This window comes from Ruditapes philippinarum, unplaced genomic scaffold (assembly GCF_026571515.1).
Source record: "Ruditapes philippinarum isolate M1 unplaced genomic scaffold, ASM2657151v2 ctg4451_1_1_1_1, whole genome shotgun sequence".
Lineage (NCBI taxonomy): Eukaryota > Metazoa > Mollusca > Bivalvia > Venerida > Veneridae > Ruditapes > Ruditapes philippinarum.
This window is the reverse complement of record NW_026863785.1, coordinates 96,666-113,591: the sequence shown is the minus strand read 5'-3', so window position 1 is coordinate 113,591 and position 16,926 is coordinate 96,666. Positions and strand designations below refer to the sequence as shown.

The 16,926-nt window shown below is 31.9% G+C and overlaps 1 long non-coding RNA gene across 1 annotated transcript; it reads left to right on the top strand.

Moving 5' to 3' along the window:
* Nucleotides 1-129: 129 nt before the first annotated feature.
* Nucleotides 130-2,813, top strand: LOC132723325 (uncharacterized). Its single transcript, XR_009624735.1, has 5 exons — nt 130-217; nt 645-764; nt 1,471-1,522; nt 2,207-2,292; nt 2,532-2,813. It is a non-coding gene; the product is annotated as an uncharacterized LOC132723325 (long non-coding RNA).
* The last annotated feature ends 14,113 nt before the right edge of the window (nt 2,814-16,926 follow it).

The window sequence follows — 16,926 nt, the reverse complement described above, 5'->3', positions numbered from 1 at the left end:
AAAACGCCATTTCATTATTATATATCATTTACTTTGTCAGATTAAACAAAAAAATAGGGTTTTATTTTCAAACTACGAGCCTTCTACGTTCGTCTGGTGATCAAAATAACATTATTTTATCATTCAAAAGCTACAGTGAATGGAGAAAACACACAATGTAGCAAGGACTGTGTATTAGACCCAAACACATTGCAAGATTTATGTAACAATGTAAAAGGTTAGTGTTTTTTTTTGTGTGTGTTGCAATTCAATTTTTAAACACCGTATTTAAATTTCAAGTGAAATTCTCGCTGTTTCAGTGATGCAACATGTGCATCCATATATTTCATTCCATCATTTAATTATCTTTCCCTTAATCATTTGCAGTTGTTCAAGTGTTTCAGATAAATGTTAATAATTCATAATTCTGATGGATATAAGCATCGCATTTTGTGTGTATAATAAACATTATTATTATTATTTTATTATTATTATTGTTATTATTATTATTATTATTATTATTATTATTATTATTATTATAGAAAAAACGACTTCCTGGACATTGCTTTGACAAATTCTTTTCATAATCATATCATGTATCAACTGAAGTCTTGAACGCCGTCCTTCCTTGTTGATCTTGTTTTGCATATTTTGTACTCTTAAAGTGTCAGACGAAGAGGACAACAAACTTCTTGTATTGGCTATAAGTGGATGGTCATTCTTTGTAATACTTTTGGTGTTTGTTTGTGTCATAGCAATAAAGGAAGGATTTGTTATTTGTGAAGGTAATGACTTTGTATCCATTGTATCTAAACAATGAACAGCGTACTAGTTTATTATGTGTTATTTCTTATAAGGAAGTACAGTGCATTAACATCGTTCTGGAATATTTTGTCGGTGATATCATCCTTAATTTTTTGCGGGTTGAAATTTTACGTGGATTTTTATTCAGTCATCATGATAGCTTTAAATCACATCACCATACTGTTATTTAATATTGTTGTTCGTCACAAAAAAGTTTTTAAAAACATGTTTTCAAAGTCCACGGGGTTCACTACCTAAGGTCGGTAAACAAGTAACGCAGATCATTTTAGATCTGTGTATAATGCATCCATTTGAAGAAGTGGGCTGCATCTGAGAAAATACAAACAGGTTTTCCTAGCCCAATCATGTGCTTCGAACGTATATTGTGTTAATTAAGTTTAAAGCCTCGTAACTTTGAAAAACAAAAATACATCATGTCCACCAAATAAGTATCTTAATTAAAGCAGTTACTCACATCATCAGTGTCTGTGTCAAAACTTGATCAGTTTATAAGCTAACTAAAATATTCGTGTTTCGCCAAAGTTGTCACTTAAAGAAACACTTAGTAACGCGATTCAACATGTATGTATGTCCGTATCAATTACTTTTGATTAAATCATGTACAAATTTTTCAGAATTAAAATATCATATAATCTATATTAAACGTGTGTTTTTTGGAAATTGTAGATCGGCGTGAAATCAGATGCAACGCAGGGGAGGTTACAGAATCACAAAATGGGTAACAGTGTTTAGAAAGTTATTCGTATCTCATATTTAAAAATCAGACTTTATAACCCTATTATGTTTTTTATTTGGTTTGTATGATTGTATGATTAGGTTTCAATGATTTTATTTCATGTAAAATGATAAATACGTATGTTGCTCAAACTTTGATAAAATATCGAAGCTTTAGAACTAAAACATTCAATTTTGAACTCTAAATTGTAGTATATCCTCTGAGAAAAATTTCCCTCACGCCTACATGTCTGTGATTATATTGTAAATATGAATTAATTGCGTTTTAACAAGACCATGTACATTTGTATAAGAATGAAAATTAAAAGTTCTGTTATGTTCTAATATTAGATCATTTAAAATAAATGTATTAACTGCTAAATACCTTTTAACCAGATTGAACATTTACACCTTTTAATAGACTTGTTTGCAAAAAATTCCTTTTATCTAGATCAGTATTTAGTATAGAAGATGATCGGAATGCACGGATGCGAAGGGTCATCCAGCTTTATGTTGGACAAAAGTTGTCTTAGCATTCTAGGGGTACTTCAAAGTGCAATATCCATTACAGATTTAAATATGTGACGAGTTCTTTCGATTAAACACATGTATTTAAACTTTAATGATTATCACACCAAAGTCGTCTTCTAATAGTCTGATACTATTTTCTTTTTAATATCTTAATTAGTTCCCAAACAGCATACGAATCTTTAAGAAACGATCAACGTACAGAAATTGTTCAAACACACTATGAACCTCTACAGATTGGAAAAGGTATAAATAAATATACCCATTTTTATAATAATATACAATACATAATATAGAACATAGAATTTACATTTTATGATTTTTTTAAAATACTTATGTTCATATCACTATCTCAATTAATATGTCCGTTTCAAGTAATTACAGGAAGTTTATCAAGAATTAATTGGCAAATAAGTTGTATGGTTTATTGTACAAAAATAGAGGCAAAACTGTTTTTAATCAATCAAATATGTTTTTTTTTTCAGGAAAAATTGCAGAGTACGAGAATGTTGTTTCGTAGATCATGTAAAAGGACAGATTTTAAACTAAGTGCATGTCCACTCGGATGAAGATACATTCTAAATATTATATTAGATCTACATGTACTAATATTGTTGGATGATCACCAAACTTTGTCTGTAGCAATTTTGGAGTTTTTTTTATCAAGTTTGCTTAAAACAATTTGATTGGCCCCTGTTTGACGCATCAAGAGAATAAAATAGAAAACACCTTTAAGTAGCTTTTCTAAATAAACTGTATGTAATACTAACTTGTTTTTTTTTTTTCAATTTCTATGTTTTGCCTTTCGAGTTTCATTTGTTGACAGTTTGTGCTTGAATATTACTTGCTACGTATAATCAGCGAAGGTGCCAGTTTTGTTCTCTTAAAGAGTATTTATTTATTTAAGATTTGACACCAAGATTGTTAAGATTGGTGAAAATTTGATGAATATATGTGCTGAAAATCGAAATGCTAGTGATTGTTCTATACAAAATGAAAGTAGAGTTAAATACCTTTTAATTTTTTAGAGTCTTATTTTTTTATTTATTTTTTTTTTTTTCATAAAATTTATTTTTGTCAATACTTATGATTTTGGATCATGTTTAAGGGTTTTGGGTTGTAGAGGGGGAACGGGGGTATAGTGTAAGTCATGGCCACGCGACGTTCACCTGTGTATTAGGGTATCCCAAAGCACAATATCTATCTTTGAGGCTTTCGGAAGGGGCAACTAACAAACATTCGGAGTTGTCTGATGACAATTCAAAACGTTTATTTGAATTTGTGTCTGCAATTTCTAAGTAACTTGACTACAAAAGGCTCAAATGCAGTGAAACAGTGTTAAGTTAAATGTGTGCAATAGTGTGTAAATAAATGTACCTGTTATCTATCATCCGTTTATCAATTTTCATAAACTACACCAGAGGAACAAAGTTTAAAGTGTTGACCTTTCTGAACATACCTGTATGTTTGAAACATTACAATTAAATTAAGTTTTGAAGGCATTGAATTAGGACACATTTTGTACCATCAATTCTAATAATTTAATGATCTACTTTATGTAGTACATTAATCCATTAACATACACATATTAATAATAATTTACATACAATCGCAAATAAAGATAACATTATGGCTAAATTTGCCATGCGAAAAGGACATTAGATGCATAATTCAGATGATAAAAATGCACTAGTTCACGCACAAATTCTATCAGGATTATCTTGTGTAATTTGCAACAATCATTCATTCACTGTGAACATGGTATTTCAAAAAATGAACAAACCTGCCAACAAGTTGTTGTAATATTCTCCAATAAATGCTATAACATAAAATAGATAACGAGCTATCGCACACTATGCATTAAAATAATTATCGCTTCCATGCAAATATACGGGGTAATACTTTGCAAATGTTTTATGGAAATGTGGAGCCATCGCGTGCAAATAACAAGATGATTGTCTGGTATAAAAACTACATCTAGATTATATTTCTTTATCTATAAGAATAGTAACCAATTTAATCATTATTCATTATATAAAAATGTATTTTTATATCGAACCAATATAATAGTTAGTGCAGTATATTTGTGCAAAATAACATCAAGAAATTTATTTTGATGAATTATTTTGACAAAAAGTGGCCGCAAGTCTGCATTGGAGTAAATTATTGTCAGATTGCCTCTGCATAAATGATGAAAGAAATGCTTAAGGATGAAAATTATCAATTGTTTATATAATCTGTTTCGAGATAAATAATTTTACTTTTTACCTTAGGACGCTGCATAATATCTTTTTAATAAAACACTTTGAAAGATCGTGTAGCCGCAAAATCAGCTTCTGAGAATGTGAATTAATATAAATGCAAGTTAAATATTTGGAAAAAAGTGATATCTCGGAAGCATTGAAAACAGCTAATAACATGAAAATTGCAGACTCGGTTTGATTGAGTCTGTACATGAGGGATAATGAAAAAGTGCAACATCCCTAACGCAAACTAGCACGGAGTTAAGCGGTACTCAAATCTCAACACTCAAACGTGCTAGACTCAGTTCCGTGTATAATTTGGTTATAGTTGTTTCTTAACTTTATCTAGGTTCAAATAAAATCAGTTAAATACGTGTCAATATATTGCATATTTAATGCAAGAAATTTAATTAGTCACCTTTTTAAGTGGGGGAAATAAATAGTTCATGCCATATCAAACATAACGTGATGTCAAAAGAGCAAATAATGCTCAACAGAATACGGGATGGTTAACATTGATACAAGTTGACACCTTTTTGTTATAAATCCAGTGATATAAGTAAATAGTAAAATAGGAAAGTCGGACATTTATTTCGCAGTAGTTCTAGTAGACCGCTAAAACTATATTATGTAGAGAACTATTTCATTACTTTAAAAGTTTAAATTTTTTGTATGATTTATTGTTTTTGAGACAGGTCCGTTTTGTTAGATTTAGAAAGTGTATGTTTAAGGATGAAATCAATGTTTTATATAAAAAACAAAATGACATGTAAGTTTAACTTGATATATTATTCTGGTCCTTCGGTATCATTGAATCTAACACTGTAATTAAGGACACGACAACAATTCCACAATGGCCATATGGAAATGATTTATAAGAGAGCTTTAACCGGATTATATGAGCAAGTTGTCGTACATTTTGATTCATCGTGTAATAAATGATCTCTGAGGCAACAATCACATACAATATTAAGCTATAGTTTGTGTACTTACTTACAAAGCACATTATGTATCTACCGAGGAAAATTTGACAAATTATAGACGTAATTAGAATAATAAAATATGGTTTGAATGTGAATTGTATCATCACCATTCAAGTAAAATAGAGAAAATAAGAATCCTTTAAAGGCACATTGAGCCTAAGAAACCAATAAATGTTTACTTCTTTAGAAAGGGTAAACATGAGTTTTATTATATTTAAATATCGGTATAAAAGCATGCTAGATGCTTGTAACCTGAAGAAAGAAGTGTTACATGTAAAATTATTTGTCATAAAAATAGCAAAATAAACAACAACAAACAGAGTAGTATTTCCATACAAAATGCCAAATAATTATAACTGTACTATTTGCCAAAAGCAACATAACGAAAGATGGTTCAGGTAATTGGCCAATTAGTAATTATTTGTAATCTATACTAGTACACCAAATATAAATGAATATATATATATTTTAAGAAATAAAAAATAAGCATTCCTAAGAGAAAATGGGTCTTTAAAATAGTCAAAAACGTCAAAATAACTTCGTTTTGATTACTAGTACCCAGATAGTTGACTTTCATATTGATGTATCTTCTTTTTGAAAATCTCATATGATTGTTTTCAATTATTTACTCATGATATGAATAATGAAAACTGATTTTGCCTGTTTGATTGTAAGTTAGTGAATAATATTAACTTTGTGTGCGTTGTTACTTAATAATTCAGATGTGCAGTGATATTATCATAAGGACCTATGTCCCCGTGTTATATTTCAGAAACGTTATAACCATAGTTCATTTTAAGATGCCCGACCAAAGAAGGTAAATATAAATTAAGCGGCACTGCGTTAAACAAACAACAGCATATACTTGCCTTCCTTAGGTTTCATGGTCTCAAATGTAATTTATATGGTATGCCAAAAAGTTGTTAAAATACAACTTGAGTGGTAAATCGTTGTTTGGTGATAAAATAAGTCGAATCTTGTTAGAGTATTTTAAAAAAATTTTACATGCAATTTTAATAAGGGATGAGAAAATGTTAGTAGGATAGCACCTTTGTTATGTTTCTTTCATGATCCTACTTCTCCCGCAGACACTTAATTTCCTTTTATAAGAGAAAACACTGATCAGTTGACAGGTGAATATCCTACATTGATAAAAAAGTTTTTCCAACGGTTTATTAATAGCTTTTTGCACATTTTCCCTTCTGAATTATAAAATATAAAAGATGTAATATACCTTAAAGGGAGACACAGGCAAAATTTTCATTTCTTAGTTTTGAATTTTTCATTCCGAATTCTGTAAATGCCCTCAAAATGAATATATTAGACAGTCAAAGGAACAAAACTTTTCCCCATATAAAGAATAAAATGGTGGTTTCCTAACCTGACCCGCGTGGGTCAGGTTAGAGCGCTAGGATTTCACAATAGTTGTCACAGTGAACTCTGGAAACGTTAAAGAACATGTCAAAACAATGATTTTGACTTGTTTCTATTATACAATATCCACAGTATCTGTTAATGTAACTTCAAGCATTTGTTCAAGTCACCTGACTTGCTTAAAAACTATTCGGTGATTCTCTTTACGCCTAAATTTTGTTCAACATATATAGATATATTTATGTTTCAAATCCAAAATATATAGAATTTAAACAGAAATTTATGCTGAAACTTTTAGAAATGCCATTTTAGCGCGAGTTGAGTACAAAAGATCATTTTAATATGTTTGTCATTATTTTGCCTGAATATCCCTTTAATATTAAACAATCTAATTATCATGTAACTGTAAATAGATTAGCTCGTAATAAACACAATATTTGAGTCGCCTATAAATACTAGTGATTACTAGCATTAAAACAATTGATTAAAAGAAAACCAACCGTGACAAAACATCTTCTATTGTATTTTTATGAATAACGAAATAGATGTAAATGTATTAGTTAAATAAATATTCTTTATAACGAACAGAATAGCTAGAAACTCTGAAGTAAAACAAATCAGTAAGAGTCACAGTGACTGAAAACGACACAATCGATCAAATTTCAACAGAATGAAATCCCACATATTTAAATTCATTTTAAAATCATTATCAATATCAAATTTCTATTGATCAGATATCTTCAATTTCATGTAACGAAACAATAACATATCTAACATTTCAGTGGTGAAGTGGTGAAGCTGCATGCAACAGTAATTCAAAAATATCATGGGTTTTTTGTTGTTGTTGTTTTTTCCCCTATTGAGTTATATTAGTTTTTTTGTTGTTGCTTTTTTGTTTTTCTTCTTTTTTGCATAATATTCCAAAATGTTTTACGTTATTACAACAAGAAAGCAATTTGTGTTATCGAAGAACATGCAAGTAGATATGAGTCCATTTCCATTTTATCCATGGCTGAATTGAATGTTTGCTGTAGTTGGTCGTATGTGAGTAAGACAATTACACTATCTTAAAAACTGAACTCAGCTCTGTTTGACATGGAAAGCAGATATGCAAAATATTGAATCATATCTTTCATTGTATTATTGTCAAAATAACTCCTTGTATAAATTTTTTATTATTTATATCTTTTTAACAGAGCAAAATCATAGAAAAAACAAGGTGGGTGATCCCGTGACATTTGTGTACGGTCATCGCTTATTCTTCGTTATAGTCTCGAGATTGAAAAAATAAAATAGCCCTAGACACATCATTGTAACACGTTTTACATTTATCTGTTATATCACGTTTTAATTGTATCATAGATACTGCAGTGTATCAAGTAATTACTTACAAACTAGGGCTATTTTATTTTTTCTATCAAAATAAGATAAAGGTTTAAAGACAACCTTTTTACAATAGCTCTGCGTCTCGAGACTATTTTCATAGGGGAAATCATGTCATGAATATCGCTTCAATTTAGATGAAACAATGTAAGTATTTTTTATCACAAGGATACAATTTTGTACTGATAAACTGATTACCAAGGAAGATAAACGAAAACCATATTCTTCAAACAGACATTGCTCTCAAATGACTGGATGTTTCAGATAAAAATAAGATTGAACCATACAATGTATTAATGTTTTGCAACATGCGATAAAAACATTGCTGAGTTTGTATAATTTGAAAAAAAAGTAAAACCAATTCAAGAGCAGAACTCAATCTTATATATCATGATTGTGAGTATTTAACTTCTTTAAAGTTGAGCGAGTCATACACTGTATTACCGAATACTTAAGGAGGGAATTGCTTGCTCGATAACATTGTTATATTTAAGACGGGCCCCTATCATGGCAACCCACGCATGTGTTTTGCAACTGAGTCTATCACCAAACGTTATAGTTCTGTTCGTGAAGTGAAGTGAAGTGAATATCAAACATATTTATACCTGAACTAATGTATATTGATTCGGATCTAGGGTTTTAATAATGAATATATGCAGCTGAAGTGTTTATTAAAAAGATATTAAAATACAAGTTTCCCGTTATTTAATTAATAGACTGTTTTATTAATTGGCAATTCTCATTTATACAATTGATTTAATGTACTTTTAACAGTTTGACTGTTTGATTAAAATTCCAGAACATTGCATTGAAGTCAATCAAATTTTCTAGACATTTTGTCTTTTATTTAAAAAAATTAATCATAGAAACACTTTTTGGTGATCACAGTCTTTAACAATATTTGCATTCGAACGGCTGATTAACGGTTTCGCATTAAGTTAGTTATATGGAATCTTCATGCACAATGTATACATTGTATGAATCCGTCGCCATACGGTTGTCCATAAGTGTAACATTAGTCATATTATATCGATGTAGCATCGTCGTTGTCAGATGCCTTTATCCCCCCATTATCTGGTCTTTAAGCTTGTTGATTACATTTGCATCTTTTCTCTTCTTTATTGTTCTGCTTGCTCTCTTTGTTCACGCTTGTTGCCCACGTTTGTGTTTCCTTTCTTCCTATCTTTGTAGTTTATTTTTTAATCTTTGTCAAATCTTATTTTTTTCCATTTCGTCGAATTTCGTCCTCAGTTCTTGTTTTTCTTAAAGTAAACGGCGAATGACGATATTTTGATCCTGTGATTGCCGTAGGCGAGATGGGTTTGCAGAATTTTAATCTAGGAATAGAACATTTGAGAAATTCTTAAGAAGCTGAAGTTTTTTTTTCCGGATGTTGATGCAGCAGACAATTGTTCGTCAATTCTCTCAGTGGCAAGTATAGTACTAATACTTTTGCAAACGTTTGCTTTATTACAAATTCGCCTAAATTTTCAGTCGACCAGTCTTGCGAGGATTGGAGCTAAGCTGACTTGCCCGTGTGCCCTGTCCTGCTTGGTGTCCTGCTTAGCTCGTAACCGGTGGTCTTGTGGTGGAAAATGCGATCATTGAATACAACTCTTCCTTGTTGATCTTCTGTTTCATATTTTGAATGACCGACAGAAACGTAAATATTATACCGATTGCAATGGTACATAACTTAAGATTGCAGCTGTTTTACTCGTCCCGTTATGTTTTTCAAAATTACTTATATGTGTACAGTCGAGCATCATGGAAATGGGATAAACAAGAAACTGCAACTTGTTTTGGTCCTTATGGATCATTGATTCCAATACAATATTTTGCTGACTATTGAATACTGCTTAAGCTGGAGTTAGATATGTTGCTTTCACATTTTTTCTTATCTGTCATGAACAGACTCTATCAAACTGAGTGTGCAATTTCTATCTTTTAAATAAAGATTTCCCCTTTTCTAGATAGTTTATATCAACAACAAGGGTAAGTGCGTGTGGCAGCGGTTTGTGTCTTACTAGTATCAAATACTTTTTTTAGCGTTGAATTCACTTGTCTATAGGGATCTTTGGAGTTATGTCTTGAAGATTGAACACTGCTTAAGCCGTTCCTAGGGGACATAATGAATGTTACACCTTACATTATCTCTCTCATGATAAAACCTAATCAAACCCCGTCTGCTATTTAAACCTTTTTAATCTGCTTTAAGTCATCTCCAGATTGCCGGAATTCATTCTTCGTCATGCGAATTGAGTTATGACTTTAGTGCACAGCATTTTCTCTTTATGATAAAGTTTCAAACTGCAGGGCAAATGATAGAGATTTTTTTCAGTTTACTCATGTAGGGTAATAACAAAGAGCTACAACTTCGTTTTCATTGCTGCAGCTGCGTTTAGTGAACGTTTAGAACTGCATTTTAACATCACATCTCCCTTTTGTAGCTGAAGAGAAACTGTAGTGTATAAAATAATTACTTTCTTGTATTCATTTTTCCTATCTGTTACAAGACGCCAATTTCATTGCCTTAGCGACACGAAAGTGTTTTATCTCTATGGAAATTCATGTCCGGAAGATCGCTCCAATTAAGATAAAAGAAACAATGTTAGTATATTTGTCCCAGGGATACCATTGTATTTTATTGCAGTGCATGGCACTGGAATTTTTGTACTTAAACTGTATCTGATTACCAACGAAGATAAAGGCAAAACATACACTTCAAACAGAAATTGCTCTCAAATGACCAGATGCTTTTCAAACAAAATTAGATTGAACCATATTTTGTTCTGCCACATGGGATAAAACATTGAGGAGTTTTATTTCCAAAATAAAACCAATACTAGAGCAACACTCATGATTGTGCGTAAATGTTTTAAATAGAAATTATGGAGCATTTTATAAATGATTGTGTTACTTGTAATGAGAAAGTGTTGAATTTCGAATTTGTTTGATACCTAATGACTAATTTGATGTGTGTTTGAAATAATGTTTGTGTTGAAAATCTGGAAACAAAGTGATCCCTCGGAAGCATAAATCACAACAAAATAACATGAAAATTGCAGACTCGGTTTGATTGAGTCTGTACATGAGGGATAATGAATAAGTGCAACATCCCTCACGCCCCTAGCACCGGTTTGAGCGGTACTTAATTCTTGAAGTTTTCAAATTGAATAGTATATACGATTATTAATGAACTGACTTCAAACAATGATACAATTATAACACTTTGCATTTTGGTACTACATTGCCTATTGCAATGAATGAAGTTCACTATATGTACTTTCAAATAGCCTCATTACGTTTATAACCAACTTCAATCACTATAAATAGATGTTACACAATCATATATTTATGACTTGATGCACGAATCAAAATGATTTGGAACGAACATTCGGGAGTTATTTTGAGTTGATTATTTCACTATTTAAGACGTTATGTAGTGAAACCAATGTTCTTTAACGCTGAAATATTAAAAAACTACATTCCTAGTACTATGGCAAGCATGCTCCTGGATTTCAATCAAATTCATTTGCAACATGTATTCTAAAATTATCAGATTAAATTAGAATATTTTCTTTTATCTTCGAATGAGTTTACATAAGGTTCAATCCTTACGTGCTTGTTGAGTGTATACCAATAATCCTTACTTCAGAATTGTAATAAGATTTTGTAAACTGATCTGTCTTTCGAGATTTGGATATACATCTGTGAGATCTGCTCTTAATAAATGTCTCAATACAGGGAATAACAAGTAAAATGGTTTCCTGCGGGGAACATTTTTAAAGATATAAAGATATTTCATTTAACTATTTTCAACATTGTTTGGGAGGATAAATAAACGTTTGCATCAGGAATATAGTTGACAATAATCGATCAATATAGAAGAAGGTCTTTGGTGATTGTGACCGTTGAAGACTGGAGAAGGTCGAACATAAACAAATTATTAGAAAGAAAATTAGTGGTTTGTGGCATGTAGATTTTCAAAGAAATTATAGATCTCTTTAAAAGTACATTTATCTAGGCTATCTTAACTTAGTTTTCATTAAAATTGGGAAACATTTTTTTCTTTCTTGCCGGTGGTCCTGTGTTGCTGGATCGTGTTGGGTTGCGTTCATTGAACGCCACCCTTCCTTGATGATATTGTTTTTCATATTTTAACCGATATGGAGATGAAGATTTTTTCAGTTATAAAACATACTTGTTTGTAGATTTTCAAAGGTAATAAAATACAGTTTTCGTCTATAACACAATTCTTATACCTATGCAAAATAGAAATTAACTGAGTTGCAAAAGAAAGGGTTAACTTGGTTACTTGGAAACTCTGAATACTTACTTGAGCAAATATTGGCAATCCTAATTTGCAGAACTGCATTTACCGAAAGCAAGAGCACACTTTATTTTGCAACTGAGTATATTTCACATACAACACGATATGTCCGTTGTATAAATTTGATAATACATTATTGTATCAACAAAGGAGGTGCATGATGGTTATTATGTAAACACCCTATGGATCTTAAAAGCATCAGTAACAAAGTTTGTCACTTTCCGCTCAGACATATGTTGCATTAAAACTTATAATATGTGAAAGCGAAAAGAAATCATTCACAAGGGAATTTTTAAACTTTATAATCATATTTATAAAATTCAAAGCCTCTTGGAAAAAATCAAAATGTAACTCAGTCTACGCTTTTGGTTGTCCTTGATATAAACCCATTTTTAAACCGGATTTTCGTGCAGATTTCGTGGAGATATTCTTTCCCTCGTTGGTTCTTGTGTGTCCAAAACATGCACACTGCATATGAAGAATGTGGCACCGTTGTATGTCGCAACGTCGCTAAATGTTGCACCATTACCGCTAAATACTGAACTCCGATAAATGACGCAAAATCATCTGACGATAATTCTCGCAATAGTTACATTTAATGTCGGACGATTTTCCCTTCCTGTTAAATGTCGCAACGCTACCGTTAAATATCGCAAGATGTATATTCATGATATAGATCATCTTATCATCAACATCATATCCGCATATAAATAACACAGGATACTAAATACTATCAACATAAATATGTATGAAATTGCATACTTTCCTATTCACTTTAAATGTCATTTTTATTTGCAATTAAAAAGGATTAAAGTATAGTATGCAACTACGCAACATGTTAGGTTTCATCTTTTAAGCATATTATGTACTTTTGCAAGTTGATAATTACACTAGTGTCTTCTTCCTCACAGATGTGGATTCAAATTCCGCCTTGTATTATGGAATCTTGCATGTCCAGGTAGCATACAGAACGTCAGTGGTTCTACTAGGTTCCCGCTCGTTCACGGTGAGGGGGCAACAGAGGGCTTTCACCACCGGTAAAGGTTAAAAGTCGCTATATAACCATACTGTGTTATTTGACCTAACTTATGCCTTAAAACTAATAAGGACTTTACATGTCGTAATAAGAATTTATAAACTTATAAGGACAAATAAATTCTTTTTTCGTCTCCGTATAAAAACCTCATTAAAAGGTATATAGTTTAAAATCACGTTGTTTTTTTTTTTTTTTTTTTTTTTTTTTTTTAATTTTATATTTAGGTGTTCTGGTCTGTGTTTAAGATCAAATAATTCTTAACTCCTAATGATTTTTAATAAGGCTTAAAAACTTCTTATTAAGTGTAACAAAGTTGTAATTAGGTTAATTTCTGCGAATTATGAGTATAAATTCCTAATAAGCTGTAAGTGGAAGTAAGAAAGTTCTAAAAAGTTTTTTTTATCTCTCCTATTTATGAGTATCAAAGTCCTATTTAGGCTTTCAGAACTTCCAATGAAAAGTTCTCAATAAGTTTTTTAAACTCCTTAGCTGAAGTAAAATCCTATTTCGACTTTTAAAATTTCTTATTCCGAGTTTTTTTATAAGAACATAAATTTTGCATAAGACGATTCCATACCCAAACATGCTTTATAACATTGTCATTTAGTAGAGATTTTCGACCATGCCACATTCATGCATCGAGGACATGTTGTAAGGAAAGTGACCGTGCGACCACATACACGTATCACAAGATGTCCCCATCGCGTGCGCACGTTAAAATATTTCTGATGTTCCCTCTATGCCACCGTAGCCCTATGATTAAAGGGCAGACAAAAATGCACTATTTCCTTATTATTGATAAGGAGGCGACTTTTTACACACTTGTCTTGTATTGGTTTATATACAACAATAGTAAAGAAAACCAAGAGGGCTATCAGTTTTCGTCCTTTTAAGCTCGCTATGAAATTTTAAAGAGATCGTATAATTTATAGGAAATTTTAAAGTTCCCACTGTTTTTTACTTTTCATTCTATGTATATAATAGAATCATTTTATTTTTGCGAAAAATGAACGTTTTAAAAACGTTTTAAATGCATTGAATATGGGAGATAATTTCACACTTTGTTGCGAATATTAACTTGGGGGCATTTTTGTCAAAGTACGCATTTAATCTTTTATATTCTATGGTGGCTGATTTCTGCCATTTCGTGTCTTTGTCTCTCAAATGTCGAAGGCGAAGACACGATAATATGCTCACTTATGCAATCTTTTCCTTCGCATCACAAGATTCCCCCCTCTCTTTCGAAAAAGGGACAAAGAGCTGTCCGCCCTTTGATTAAAGGGCAGACAAAAAGCGCCATTTCCTTATTATTGATAAGGAGGCTAATTTTCACACACATGACACAATAGTAACGCAAACCAAGAGGGCTATCAGTTTTCGTCCTTTTAAGCTCGCTATGAACTTTCAAAGAGATCGTTTAAAATTTATAGGAAAATTTTAAGTTCCCACTGCTCTTTACTTTGATTCTATGTATATAAAAGAATCAAACATGAACGTTTTAAAAACGTTTTAAATGCATTGAATATGGGAGATAATTTCATACTTTGTTGCAAATATTAACTTGGCGGCACTTTTGTCAAAGTACGCATTTAATCTTTTATATTATATGGTGGCTGATTTTTTCCATTTCGTGTCTTTGTCTCTCAAATGTCGAAGGCGAAGACACGATAATATGCTCACTTATGCAATCTTTTCCTTCGTTTTTTGAGGGCGCCGACACGGATCCATCATACATTTAAGACAAAATAACAATATTTTAACCGGCAAAAACACAAGATTGTCTTCTGTAGAAATATCGTGTCGGCGGGTAGAAAACTGTGTATGGTCGCCCTATATTTGTCGTGTCGTCGTGTCTTTGTCTCAAAAGGCGGAAGGCGAAGACCAATTTGTCGAATCTTCGATTCGTCCTGTCTTCGCCTATTAAGTGGAAGACACTCTATTGAACAATGTTTCGTTTCGACGTGTCTTCGCCTTCCGTATAGAAGAATACTTTATCGATGAATTTATTTATAAAAAGTCTTGGTTATACATGTAATTGTTAAAATAACTATTAATTTAATAGGCAAAAAGTCAATTTCGTGAAATAGGCTATATTTGCACTATGTTTACTTCAAAGTCAGCATATGCGTAATCGTTTTGTGCATGTTTACCGGAATGTTAAGGCACGATGATATGAAACATTGTTCAATATCGTGTGTTTGTGTCTTCCACTTTCGTGGCGAAGAAACAACGACACAAAGACTCGTTTTGAAAATTTTTTTGGGCCCCGTGTCTTTTTTCGGGGGCGAAAGACCAAAGATTTTCGTTTTGCGTGTTTTGCGCATCCCTACCGGAAGTTTAAAGGGCCCCCGACGAAAAGGGAAAAACATTTTTCCAAAAATGTGTTTTTTGTTTTTCCTTTTTAAGGCGAAGACACGAAAACTATAGGGGGGCCGTTTCCGAAATTTCTCCCCCTGGGGGGACCATAGTTCTAAAAGAAGATTTTCGTGTTTTCCCCTTTTTAAAAACCCGTTTTTTTTCGCCTAAATTTTAAGGGTTTGTCTCCGTGTTGGCGCCTTCAAAATTCGAAGGCGAAGACTCGGTAAGTATATAATCGTTTCTTCGTGTATTTGCCCTCGACTTTGAGGGGCGAAGACACGAAATGATTGAAATCAGGCGCCATAATATTCGACTTATCCTACTTGTAACAGGAAAGGTAGTGTGGCTGATTTTTTCATGTATATATGTATAATGTTTAAAACGAAGACTCTATAATATGCTCACTAATCGAGTCATCGCCTCTTTTTCGAATTTGAGGGCGCCGACACGAAGATACGATACAATTTAGACGAACTAACGATATTTTAATAGAAGAAGACACCAGATTGGCTTTTGCAAAATTATCGTTAAATCTTCGTATATGAAATAATTTATACGCGCCCTATAGGTAACATGTCTTCGCTTCAAAAGGCGGAAACAAAATAATTGGCCAATTTATCGAGTTCTAAACTTTCGGGGCGGACTCGACGACTCGATAAATTGGCCTGATGTCGTAGCTTAAATCCACGACATCTTGTTTGCTAAATGAAAAAGAAAAAGATGTATATATATGTGTTTCATCACCAAGGGGCTGTTTGACATAAATTATGGTCGTCATGTTTTAATACCAACTAAGATGACTTCAATTTTAAACAATTATTTTTGTATATCACAGCAATTCCTTTCCTATCTGTTAGACAGCTTCCATATGACTTACAAAACGTTGATTTTGACATGAAACCAGTTGTTCAACATGAATTTAGATATTGCGATATTTAACGGTAGTGTTGTGACATTTAAAACGGCGCGGCATTTAACGTCACTATTTCGGCATTTAACCGCAAAATATTTGACGCATTTAGCAGCGGTTGCGACATTTAGCGGCAATTGCAACAATTTGGCGACGTTGTGACAAATAACGGCACCACAAAGAAAATATTAAAAAACGACTAGAAAATGATGTTTTCAAGAAATCTAAGTAAACATCCAAATAAACCATTATTGTATTTT